A 13682-nucleotide genomic window follows, 5' to 3' on the forward strand; every position below is an offset into this window, starting at 1 on the left:
GCCACCATTGTTGCAACCCCTATTACCAGTCTGTTCAACTTCTCTTTCGTTTTGTCCGAGATCCCTAAAGATTGGAAAGCTGCCGCGGTCATCCCCCTCTTCAAATGGGATGACACTCTAGACCCAAACTGTTACAGACCTATATCCATCCTGCCCTGCCTTTCTAAAGTCTTTGAACGCCAAGTTAATGAACAGATCACTGACCATTTCGAATCCCACCGTACCTTCTCCGCTGTGCAATCCGGTTTCCGAGCTGGTCACGGGTCCACCTCAGCCACGCTCAAGGTACTAAACGATATCATAACCGTCATCGATAAAAGACAGTACTGTGCAGCCGTCTTCATCGACCTGGCCAAGGCTTTCGACTCTGTCAATCACCGTATTCTTATTGGCAGACTCAATAGCCTTGGTTTCTCAAATGACTGCCTCGCCTGGTTCACCAACTACTTCGCAGATAGAGTTCAGAGTGTAAAATCGGAGGGCCTGTTGTCCGGACCTCTGGCAGTCTCTATGGGGCTACCACAGGGTTCAATTCTCGGGCCGACTTTTTTCTCTGTATATATCAACGATGTCGCTCTTGCTGCGGGTGATTCCCTGATCCACCTCTACGCAGAAGACACCATTCTGTTTACATCTGTTCCTTCTTTGGACACTGTGTTAACTAACCTCCAAACAAGCTTCAATGCCATACAACCCTCCTTCCATGGCCTCCAACTGCTCTTAAACGCTAGCAAAACCAAATGCATGCTTTTCAACCGTTCGCTGCCCGCACCCGCCCGCTCGACTAGCATCACTACTCTGGACGGTTCTGACCTAGAATACGTGGACAACTACAAATACCTAGGTGTCTGGCCAGACTGTAAACTCTCCTTCCATACTCATATCAAACATCTCCAATCCAAAATCAAATCTAGAATCAGCTTTCTATTTAGCAACAAAGCCTCCTTCACTCGCGCCCCCAAACTTACCCTAGTAAAACTGACTATCTTACCGATCCTCAACTTCGGCGATGTCATCTACAAAATAGCTTCCAATACTCTACTCAGCAAATTGGATGCAGTCTATCACAGTGCCATCCGTTTTGTTACCAAAGTGCCTTATACCACCCACCACTGCGACCTGTATGCTCTAGTCGGCTGGCCCTCGCTACATATTCGTCGCCAGCCCCACTGGCTCCAGGTCATCTACAAGTCTATGCTAGATAAAGCTCCGCCTTATCTCAGCTCACTGGTCACGATAACAACACCCACCCGTAGCACGCGCTCCAGCAGGTATATCTCACTGGTCATCCCCAAAGCCAACACCTACTTTGGCCACCTTTCCTTCCAGTTCTATGCTGCCAGTGACTGGAACGAATTGCAAAAATCATTGAAGCTGGAGACTTACATTTCCCTCACTAACTTTAAACATCAGATATCTGAGCAGCTAACCGATCGCTGCAGCTGTACATAGTCCATCTGTAAATAGCCCACCCAATCTACCTACCTCATCCCCATATTGTTTTTATTTACTTTGCTGCTCTTTTACACACCAATATCACTACTTACACACCATCACCTGCTCATCATCATCTGCTCATCTATCACTCCAGTGTTAATCAGCTAAATTGTAATTACTCTGCTACTATGGCCTATTTATTGTCATACCTCCTCATGCCATTTGCACACACTGTATATAGACTTTCTTTTTCTCTATTGTGTTATTGACTGTACGCTTGTTTATTCGATGTGTAACGCTGTGTTGTTGTTTCTGTCGCACTGCTTTGCTTTATCTTGGCCAGGTCGCAGTTGTAAATGAGAACTTGTTCTCAACTACCTTACCTGGTTAACCTGATGATGATAGAGGGCGCTATTTACACTTTGGGGGGAAATCGTGCCCAATTTAAACGGCCTCGTACTCTATTCTTGCTCGTACAATATGCATATTATTATTACTATTGGATAGAAAACACTCTCTAGTTTCTAAAACCGTTTGAATTTTGTCTGTGAGTAAAACAGAACTCATTTGGCAGCACACTTTCTGACCAGGAAGTGGAAAGTCTGAAAATGATGCTCTGTTCAAGGGCCTGCCTATAAATGGGCATGACACGTATGAGTATACATGCACGTCATACACCTTCCCCTAGATGTCAAGAGGACGTGAGAGAAGAAAGGAAGTGTTTATCTTGGTCTGAGGTGGAATAAATCATCTTGGCACGACAAGTCATCCATTTTTCTTTTCCTGGAGAGCGCGAACATGGACCTGGAATTGCCTTATGAAAAGCCGTCGTTATAGGCGAATACTACCTCCGGCTTTGATTTTATTTGATACATGTCACAATATCATCGTAAAGTATGTTTTTTCAATATAGTTTTATTAGATTTTTGAAATTTATTCGGGACGTTAGGCGTGTTGCGTTGTGTGCCTTTTTTCAGAAAGGAGAGCTTCGCGCCACTTGGCCAGTGTGCTTGCTAGTTCAAGAGGGAAAAACGATGTTCTATATCGATGTTCTTGACAAAGGACCCCTTGTCCAACATTCGGATGGAAGATCACCAAAAGTAAGAAACATTTTATGATGCTATTTCATATATCTGTCAAACTGTATACTAGTAGTTTTGCGCCCCGGTTTTGGCCACTCTCTCGCTATAACATAAGCCTATTGTCGTAATGAAGATATTTTTTGAATTCTAACACTGCGATTGCATTAAGAACTAATGGATCTATCATTTCCTATACAACATGTATTTTTTTGTAATGTTTATGAATAGCTATTTGGTCAGAATAGGTGAGAGTCTAATAGAAATATCCGCACATTCTGGGAAAAGGAAGCTACGTTAGCATAATGGATAACCACTGATTTCAGCTCTAAATATGCACATTTTCGAACAAAACATAAGTGTATGTATAACCTGATGTTATAGGACTGTCATCTGAGGAAGGTTTATGAAGGTTAGTGAAAATTGATATCTTTTGCTGGTTTATTCGCTAACGCTAACGTGCCTATTGCTATCGCTAACGTGCCTTGATGAATGAATGCGGTTGTGTGTAGGCTATTGTAGTAAGCTAATATAATGCTATATTGTGTTTTCGCTGTAAAACACTTAAAAAATCTGAAATATTGGCTTGATTCACAAGATGCTTGTCTTTCATTTGCTGTACACGATGCATTTTTCAGAAATGTTTTATGATGAGTATTTAGGTATTCCACGTTGGTCTCTATAATTACTCTGGCTGCTTCGGTGCTATTTTTGACGGTAGCTGTGATGGTAGCTGCAATGTAAAACTGATTTATACCTCAAATATGCAAATTTTTCGAACAAAACATAGATTTATTGTGTAACATGTTATAAGACTGTCATCTGATGAAGTTGTTTCTTGGTTAGTTTGGTTGGTTCTTGGTTAGTTAGGTTGGCTTTGTGCATGCTACCTGTGCTGTGAAAAATGTCTGTCCTTCTTTGTATTTGGTGGTGAGCTAACATAAATATACGTGCTGTTTTCGCTGTAAAACATTTAAAAAATCGGACATGTTGACTGGATTCACAAGATGTGTATCTTTCATTTGCTGTATTGGACTTGTTAATGTGTGAAAGTTAAGTATTTCTAAAAAATATCTTTTGAATTTCGCGCTCTGCCTTTTCAGTGGAATGTGGGAGGAGTTCCGCTAGCGGAACGCTGCAGTCAAACAGGTTTAAATAAAGGTGATTTTTTTTTTTTTTTTTTAAATATGTGACAGCTTCAATGGCGTTGCCTATGCTCTCTTCCCGTGTATCCTTTTTCAAATCCAGGCCTTGAGGTCCACAGCATTAATTATTTATTTTTCTCCTTAGGTGTGGTTGAGTAAAAGCTGGTTAACTTCTTTGCGCTACGGATCCCTTTAGCGGGATCATTTTCCTAAACAACCGCTGAATTGCAGGGCACAAAATGTTACTACAAATATTTATAATCATGCAATCACAAGTGAAATATACCAAAACACAGTTTAGCTTGTTGTTAATCCACCTATCGTGTCAGATTTAGAAAATATGCTTGGCAGCGAAAGCAATCCAAGCTTTTGTGAGTGTATCAATCAATGCTACAACAGCTAGCCCCAAATTAGCATGGTCACGAAAGTCAGAAAAGCAATAAAATGAATCGTTTACCTTTGATAATCTTCGGATGTTTGCACTCACGAGACTCCCAGTTACACAATAAATGTTATTTTTGTTCGATAAATATTACTTTTATAACAAAAAAACGCCATTTGGGTTGAGCGTTATGTTCAGAAAACCAAAGCCTTGTTCTGTTCGACGAAAATTCCAAAAAGTATCCGTAATGTTCGTAGAAACATGTCAAATGTTTTTTATAATCAAGCCTCAGGTTGTTTTTAACAAACATAATCGATAATATTTCAACCGGACCGTAACCTATTCAATAAAAGAGAGAAAGAAAATGGAGAGCTACCCCTCTCGCGCGCAGGAACTAATCAGAGGACACCTGACTAGTTTCGAAAAATCTCGCTCATTTTTCAAAATAAAAGCCTGAAACTATGTCTAAAGCCTGGTCACAGCCTGAGGAATCCATTGGAAACGGAATCTGGTTGATACCCCTTTAAATGGAAGAAAGACGGGCCAGGAAACACAGATTTAAAAAAAAAAAAAATCACTTCCGGGTTAGATTTCCTCAGGTTTTCGCCTGCAGATTCAGTTTTGTTATACTCACAGACAATATTTTGACAGTTTTGGAAACTTTGGAGTATTTTCTATCCTAATCTGTAAATTATATGCATATTCTACGATCTGGGCCTGAGAAATAGTCCGTTTACCTTGGAAACGTTATTTTAAAAATTTTTAAAAAATCTGACCCCTAGCATCAAGAGGGTAAACTTCCAGGGAATAAAGCACCAGGAGCACCAGTGGACAGCAATGTTCTGGTTTGGGTACCTTTGAATATCAAACTGAAGACCCAATTAGTTCTTGCACCCCCTTGTGGACAAACTGAAATGGTACAACATGTTGCATTGCACCATTGTGGACCCTGACCCATAACAGAAAAGTTTTGAATAATTTCCCATAGCTTCATAGTTATGGGAAATGTTTGTTTTGAGATGGTTAGTTCTAACTGTATAGAAAGACCAGTATCAGGGTCGTCCCTCAGGAGACTGGTACCATGTCCAGTGTGTTCCAGGCTCAGATGTATCTCAACTATCTGCACACTCACTGTACCAGATTTTCCCAACGAATCGTGCCATGGTCATCAACCTATGATGGATGAACAACAAAGTCCTGACCGTGTAGAAAACAACTTAACCATCAATATTTTCCAGGAACCGGGAAGTCACTGTACTAGTGATGCAATTCATCTGGCAGAAGAGGGTACTGATTAAGCAGGTGCAAGAAACAAGAACTTAACAACTTTTTATTTCTATATACATAAACTTGCATCAGTGAATCATTAAACATCTTTACAAACCCCTAGCTACCACCGACACTTATCTACAGGAAAAGTGGAGATTACATTTTACAGCAGCTAGGTCTACACTTAAATGCCTCAAACAAGTAGTACAAAAAACTGCTTTATTTAAAAACATATAAAGGGGATAAAAGGAGTTCAGTCACTCTGCTGCTGCCCCCCTTGCCTCGTTTCCCTGTGGTTTTAGCTTCAGGAGCAGCAGTGTCACCTTCATCAACCTCTGCAGGCTTCTGGAAAGCTTTGGCCTTTGCACCCTTCTTGGCTGCCCCTTCACCCTTGGTAGACTTCTGTGCTTTGTGTTGATCCTCAGCTGTCCCCTCTTCCCCATTGTCCTATTCGACTTGGGCTTCTTTGCAGGGGCCACCTTGGAAGCAGATGCTTTCCGGACTTCCTGAGTTTTGCATCCTGAAAGATGAAAATGACAGGTTTGCAATGCTGCTGGTTTGTGGTAGCATTTAAAATTTGAGATTCAATTTAACATGGTAAAGCCCAAATAGGGAACAGCACCCATGACAAAAGTGTAAGAAAAAGTCCCTATACACCAAAAGCACTTGAACAATGCCAATAGTCAGAACATAACTGAAACCACACTTGCCTCTGAAGGTTTCTCCTTCTGCTTTTTGGCTGTAGCCTTTTTCTTCTCAGCTTCTAGAGACAAGAGTTAGTGATGTGTATGCATGCAATCATGGACACAATGAGGAGAAGTGAGATACCCATACAAGTCGTTGAATGAGCAATGTTAAATGTCCTCCATTACAATGGGTGTAGCTCAATAACAATGATCCCATACAATTGGGCAGATTATAGGGTGATGTCTAAATCCTAGGAGTGATGAGCACAATCAATTCAGTGGATTCAGTTTACTGGCTTCTTTGTCCTTAGTCTTCTTGGCTTCAACCTTGGCAGCCTTTGGAGCCTTCTCTACATTGGGATCACTGTTCTCAGTGGCCTTTGGCTTGGGCTCCTTGACCCTACCCCTGACTGCCTGCTGGTAAGGGAGAGTGATCACACATTGAGCTACATTATATTAAACACCAAGCCCATGTTCAACATGTTTGTCATAATGTTGACTTATCTAATAAACACTACTTTATATTCAAAACTGGTACCATGAAGTTTGGCTCATTTGGCAGGTAAGCTACTATCACATTCAGAAAATAAAGTCCATTCAACTTGGATCACATTATTCTTGATTTAATTACTTGGGTTAACAAAGCCTAGTTGTCACAAGGAGCCTATTAAAGTAACTGTCCAGTGGAGATCTCAGTTTATATTCATCCTGTATAGTGATGTTACGTTTGATGCCTGAGCTCTGAGGCATGCGTTGAAATCACAGTGTGCCGATATCCGTATAACTTTATCAGAAGCACGTGATCAATGACGTCCAAAGCTTCGTTTCGTCGAACAACCACCTGATTGGTAGAAGACAAAAAGGCTACACTGCACACACTCTATGGGGTGTGGGACATAATCTATAATAATTTGGCTGCTCTAAATTCTTTATACCAGCAGGTGTCACTAGTGTGCACTTGATCAAAGCCTTGAGAATTTAACCTATTTTAGACAATTAGCTGGAAAATCTCAATGCTCCAGGAATCTTTGTTTCCCCATCACTAATCCTATTTGTAGCCAAAGCATAATTTGAAAAAAACGAAACAAAAAAAACACCTAAACTTGTAACACAAAACATACAGTTTCGATAATGCTTGCCAATTCCTCATTAAACATTATATCGTGTTGGCTCACTGGCTGAGCTGGCCAATCAGCAGTATACTTGATTTAATATTTTTTGTAACAGGTATATGCCCACAACATTCTGTTGTTGGGGTACGTCCAGGGCCTGATTAACAAAGGGGCTTCCAGGGGCTGAAGAAAAAAAGTCACACATATATTCATACATTATACAGTACACATTAGATATGTAGTATATATTTTTACTGCAACCACAAACCACAGAAGAATTCTGGAGCCCGCTCTCAATGAGTGTAGACAGCTTCCTGCTGCCACTATGCTAATCATCAGATGGGGGGAGGAGAGGTATGGGCCCCATGTGGGTAAATGGGGGGCCCAGCCTTGATTGGGTAACTGAAAAAATTAACTGCATAATAACTAAATGTGACTGGTCAATTATGTGAGTCAGGGGCTGGGCCCAAGAGGCAAAAAAACGAATTACTTTTTTTATATCCAACCAAGGGAGCCTGTTCTCAATGTTCAAAATACACCAGAGAACATATTTAGCCACAGAGGATCAATAGTTAGGCATCAGCGAGATACTTATTTTTGGAAAGGTGGATTTTTAAAAGTAGAAGCTTGAACTGTTTGGGCACAGACCTGGATAGTATGACAGAACTCTGCAGGCTATCTCTGCAGTAGATTGCAACTCCGCCCCCTTTCGCAGTTCTATCTTGACGGAAAATGTTGTAGTTGGGGATGGAAATTTCAGAATTTTTGGTGGCCTTCCTAAGCCAGGATTCAGACATGGTTAGGACATCAGAATAGATTCAGGGCATAATGTACAGACAAGGGTATGGTAGGATGTGATTACAGTGGGGGTAAACCTAGGCATTGAGTAACGATGAGAGAGCTTGGATCTCTGGAGACACCAGCTAAGCCAGGTGAGGTCTCCCCATGTGTGGGGTGTGTGACAAAAGAGCTATCTAAGGCATGTTGAGCTGGACTAGAGGCTCTACAGTGAAATAAAATAACAACTAACCGAAACAGCAGAAGACAAGGCATATTGACATTTGAGAGAGGCATGTGTAGCCGAGTGATCATAGGGTCCAATGAGCAGCAATAGGTGAGTCCGGGAGCCGTTCGGTAATCGCTACCAGGCTAAGCAAGTGGAAGGCATGGCATTCAGAAAGCTAGCGGGCCGGGGATAGCAGATGGGTCTTCGGTGACAACGCAACGGAAAAGCCTGTTGAAACCACATCGGACAATTACGTCGGCAGACCAGTCGTGATGGATCGGCGGGGATCCCTGTCGGAAAATAAAGGGTCCATTCCAATTGGCAATAGAGGTATTGTAGCCCACGAATTAGTGAGTATACCTCTTCGGCTAGCCGGGAGATGGGCCTGGCTCGAGGCTAGCTCAAGGCTAACTGGTGCTTGTTTCGGGACAGAGGCATTAGCCAGCGGTAGCCACACGATTGCAGCTAGCTAGCTGCGATGATCCGGTGTAATGGCCCAGAGCTTGCGTCAGTAATCCGGTGATGTGGTGGAGAAAAGCAGTCCGATATAGCGCTGTGCAGACTGGCAGGTATTGACAGAGCTAAAGCTGACTGGTGACCGAGCTAAAGGTGAAGACCGCTAGCCGTGGCTAACAGTGACTACTAGCTAGTAGCTAGTTAGCTGTTTAGCTTCTGATGAAGGTTCCAGTTATAACGTATAGAAATAGCAAATCCGTACTACATTGGGTGGGGTGGGTTGCAGGAAAGTATATTTAGATCGTAGGTGGAAAGTGAGATGTAAATATATATACGAAAAAGCGACGAGAGCAACTATTTACATGGGACAAGACGGGACAAGACAAACACACATCCGACTACTACGCCATCTTGGATTCTTGGAATACTTCAACCTCACCAGGTCCACAGATGGATATTTCTCTGTTATGTAGCCGTAATCGAACCAAGTAGCCGTAAAATTAGCCTACTCAAATTGGCCTAAACCGCACATGGTTTTACAAACCTGATTTAGCTTTTCCCGACACTTTTTCATATTTTTTGGGCACGTCAGAAGATGAAGTTACTTCTTCGGTGGCTGCTGCTTTTTTTTTAGGTCGCATGATCAAACGGTTAACCTCAAAGTTAGGCTACATAAAAACGTTAGTTTAAAAACAGCAACTGCATTCTCAGCCTACACACGTTCAATGTTATGCACTTCAAGCAAAGCACGCAGTTTATCTGAACAGGCGCTGACATTTAGGTACCAGTTAGAGCATTCAAGGTAAACTGATCAGTCCGAGTAGTGTGAACTCGCTTCTTCTTCTCTCCTCCGTTCCCTCCCTCCTTCCATCCTTTCCTTTCATTTACTGTGCTTATCAGTTTACCTTCACTGCTCTGGCATATTATTAAACATGACTCACCAAACATAAATGCAATATGAAATCCCTTCTACATTTTAGAGACCATCAAACTCTTAACCACAAATGCAGGGTTTTTGTAGTTAAACTTTGTGAAGCAGTTAAAAACTTAAAACAAAAAGTCGAAGATAAAAAACATTCTCAGACAGACAAGTTAGTTTGGTTTTAAAAATCGAATTGTCGGCAATAATAATACAAAATAACATCTGTTAAAGACAGATAGCTTTAGAACCTAAAAATAATTACAGATAAATGATTCTAAATGTTCAGCCTCCTTGTCCTCTGCAACATGACATTAGCCCACAGTTGCCATATGAGAAATCTGTGGTTTTCCTGTGAACAAGCCCCACATCTACATTTCTATTGAAACATGTATTCTTTGTCCCAGTCACAGCCACCATCTTCTGTAAAGTCAGACTAACAGTATGTATGTAGCTCTCTAAAAAATGACATTGTTCATCCCTGATATGGCTGGTCATCTGTTTTTGGTCATCCTCCTTTTCGGTGAGTTATTTTTCCGCTCCATCTGTTTGTGCTACAGGGTATTCCATTCTTCTTTCCCCTCTTTTAGTCTTTTACTTTAGGAACTCTTAATATTTCAACATGTTATGGTTATAATAAGTGTGTCTTATTCCACTGATCATCCTATTGATTTATATTTCTCTGTCATTATTTTACATTTTGTTCAGATAAGAATGACCACTGCTTGATAACATGGCTGTGAATGCATTACAGACTGTTCTGCTTCGCCAGCTTGTGTAAAGTGTTCCCATCTCATGTTTTCTTATTTTTCATAATGGCAAAAAGAGCATGATAATGACCCATTTTGTTATGTCCAGATACCTTCCAGTACCTCGAAGCCAAAGGTCAGTATCATTATTATGAATTTAAAGCTGCAATATGTAACTTTTTGGGCTACCAGACAAAACAACGGGTTACCAAAATATTCAAATAATGATTGACATATTTTCAATAAAAATTTTATTTTGATGAATTCATCCATACGATTTCATCCTTCCACGAGATGCTGTATACATTAGGTATACAAAACATTAACATTACATAGACTGACCAGGCAAATCCAGGTGAAAGCTATGATCCCTTATTGATGTCACTTGTTAAAGCCACTTAAATCAGTAAATAGATGAAGGGGATTAGACAGGTTAAAGACATGCATTGTGTATGTGTGCCATTCAGAGGGGAAAGGGCAAGACAAAATATTTAAGTGTGTTTGAACGGGGTATGCTAGTATGTGCCAGAACTGTAACAGTGCTGGGTTTTTCACGCTCAACAGTTTCCTGTGTGTATCAAGAATGGTCCACCACCCAAAGGACATCAAGCCAACTTGACACAACTGTGGGAAGCATTGGAGTCAACATCCCTGTGGAATGCTTTTGACATATTGTAAAATCCATGCTGTGACTGTTTGGTATACTCCGTGTAGTCCCGACACAAATCTAGGGTTGGTACCCAAGCCAGCTGGTTGATCATTCTAATTCTTCCGTTGCCATGATGGCTGTCAATGTTCTTATGCCTTGCTTGCTAGCTAGGAATCTTCGGCTAACACAGTCACGTCAAACAGTGCAGCCAGAATAACAGCAAAGAAGCTGCATTTGCATTTGTTTAAGTTGTTTTCTATAGATTTTTGGGGGGGATTCAGCCATAACAATGAGCAATTGACTCGATGCGCGATTTTGCCTGGCATAGAAAATGAGCTCTCTCTCCAGGACACTATTCAGAGGAGCTAGCCAACTACAATACACAGCTAACATAGTCACTTCAAACTGAAGTGTCATGCCTGCTCCCGCTCTCCCTCTCTGGCACTCGAGGGTGCCAGACTGCGTATCATTACGCACATTTGTCACCATCGTTACGTGCACCTGCGCATCATTGTACCCATCTGGACTCCATCAATATTTGATTGCCTCCACTTTATGTGCCTGTTTCCTCTGTTTCATCCCCGTGTCAGCATTGATGTCTTTATTTTGTCCCCTGTCCAGACGCTGTTCCTTTCCTGTTTCATGTCCGCTCTCCCTGTACCTGCTTCCTCTCTCCAGCGTCGATCCTCACATGAAGCTGGAATGACCGAAAACTAGCTGCAGTTCATGTTTTTTGTTGGCATTTCTTTGTATATATCCATAAAAATTATACTGATTCATGATTTGGACTGGCTGAGAAAAGGTGCTAGACTGTCTCATCCCGACACATTTGTTCATTACTGTGGGACAACTGGAGATCTAATTTCAATATTGAAACAATGTTGAAAATGTCGGAGACAGACAGCAAGGTAAATACAAATCTTAACACAATTCTCCGCTGTTGAAAACCAAATGCTAGTCTAAAATAAATGGGATATAATATCTAGCTGCTTTTCACAGTGGAGATCAAGTTTATAAATTGCCTGGCTGGGCTGATGTGATAGTGGATTGAGCAGTCAAATGGAATAGTGAATAGACCATTTTTTGTGTTAGCAAACGTTGCCGCACCGGCGCGATGCACACATTGTAGTTTTTATAGAACGGCAACCAAAAAAGCCTCTATTTCCATGTTGCATATGAGCGCATTTCACACTACTTTTGGATTATAATTGGAGTTTAAGGCTCATATGAATGTCCTGCTTAATATAATGTTTGTGTCATCATCGCAAATCAACTGCATTATACTTCAATTACTTCAACTTCAACCAGTAAAATGACTCTTTGGCTATCTTTTGCGACAGCCAATGGCCATGTCAGTGAGCGTTAGCATTCTAGCTAACAACGTGCTGTATCAAAAATCGTTATTTTACAAAGATCACAACCAAATGTAATCTTAGTGACTGTTCAAGCAATAATCTAAACATCATTGTAAGCTTAGGTGAGCCGCCAAAAAGTTATTTTGTTTAGAAGTAATAAAAACGTAAATCTAGGCTATGTTGAATGGGATCAGATGGCGTGGCTTTCTTACTGCAGCCAAGAGTCACGCGCATCTGTACATGACGTCACTGTGTCATTCACTGGAAAGTATGGAACTCCATTTGGGTCTTTGAATTTCAAAAAGATACACAGGAAATAACGCTGTTTGATCCATCAAATAAGACTATTTGAAACGTCAAATAAGCTTGTTGACCAATCAGGACCTGGATGTGACTGTACGTCACATAATCATTTAACACGTTCGTTACTTTTTTACGTAGTTATTACAGATTGATTACACTATCACATGTATTTCATATGTCACAGCGATTCACCGATATATATGATGCTGGTAAAGTTTTATCTTGCGCACCTGCCGCTGCAGCACAAGCACAGACACACTTCCCCAAGTTCTGGAACAGTTCTGGTCAGAAAAAAATCCATCACTTTCGTTGTTTGGCTGTGCCCATATAGCAACGTTCCAAAATGAGCATATGTCCAGGTGGAAGGGTGAAAATAAAACACATTTACTCAGAACAATAATACGTCTTTAATGAAAGACATGTCCTTCATCTTTTGTTTAAATGTTGGCAACCGTTTTACAAAAAGCTAGATGCCCATCGAAGCCGAGGATTATTGTGTGATAACTCCCTCCTAAGGGCTGTTCCTGGCACGTTCTCATTGTTTATTGCTTAAATAGACAACAGTGTCTTAATTGTTTTTCTCTTTCAAACTCATATCATATTAAGTAGTACATTATATGTATGAGTAGTTAAACATTGAAAATTAATTTATAATTCAATTAAAAAAGACACTCCATCATCCCTCTGATCTCACAGATCTTCATCAGCCCAGTCTAACAGTGATTCCTGCAGTCATCAAAGAGAGAGACTCAGTTCAGCTGAACTGCCAGACTCCTCCATCTGTCTCTGAGTGTTACTTCAAAATGTCTGGGCAAGTAGAATTCACCCTACCATCACCCTGTCATCAGACACTCACAGGAACACTACTGGTGGGGTGGACAGGTCAGAGTTCACCAGCTGAGGTCAAAATACAATGTCAGTACAGTGCTACAGGTTCACTGTTTAGATCCATATACAGTGAGACTTCAACAGTCACAATTCAGGGTAAGAAGACTCTTTGAATGTTTGTAAACAATGTACTGTTGTGCCATCATTACCATGTTCCTCTTGGGATATGTTATCATACTGTGTGTTGTCATTAGCTATTACATGAAGCAATCAAGGAATATATTATATCTCCTTAATTTCGCATACT

The sequence above is a fragment of the Salvelinus namaycush genome, chromosome 2, assembly GCF_016432855.1.
Source record: "Salvelinus namaycush isolate Seneca chromosome 2, SaNama_1.0, whole genome shotgun sequence".
NCBI lineage: Eukaryota > Metazoa > Chordata > Actinopteri > Salmoniformes > Salmonidae > Salvelinus > Salvelinus namaycush.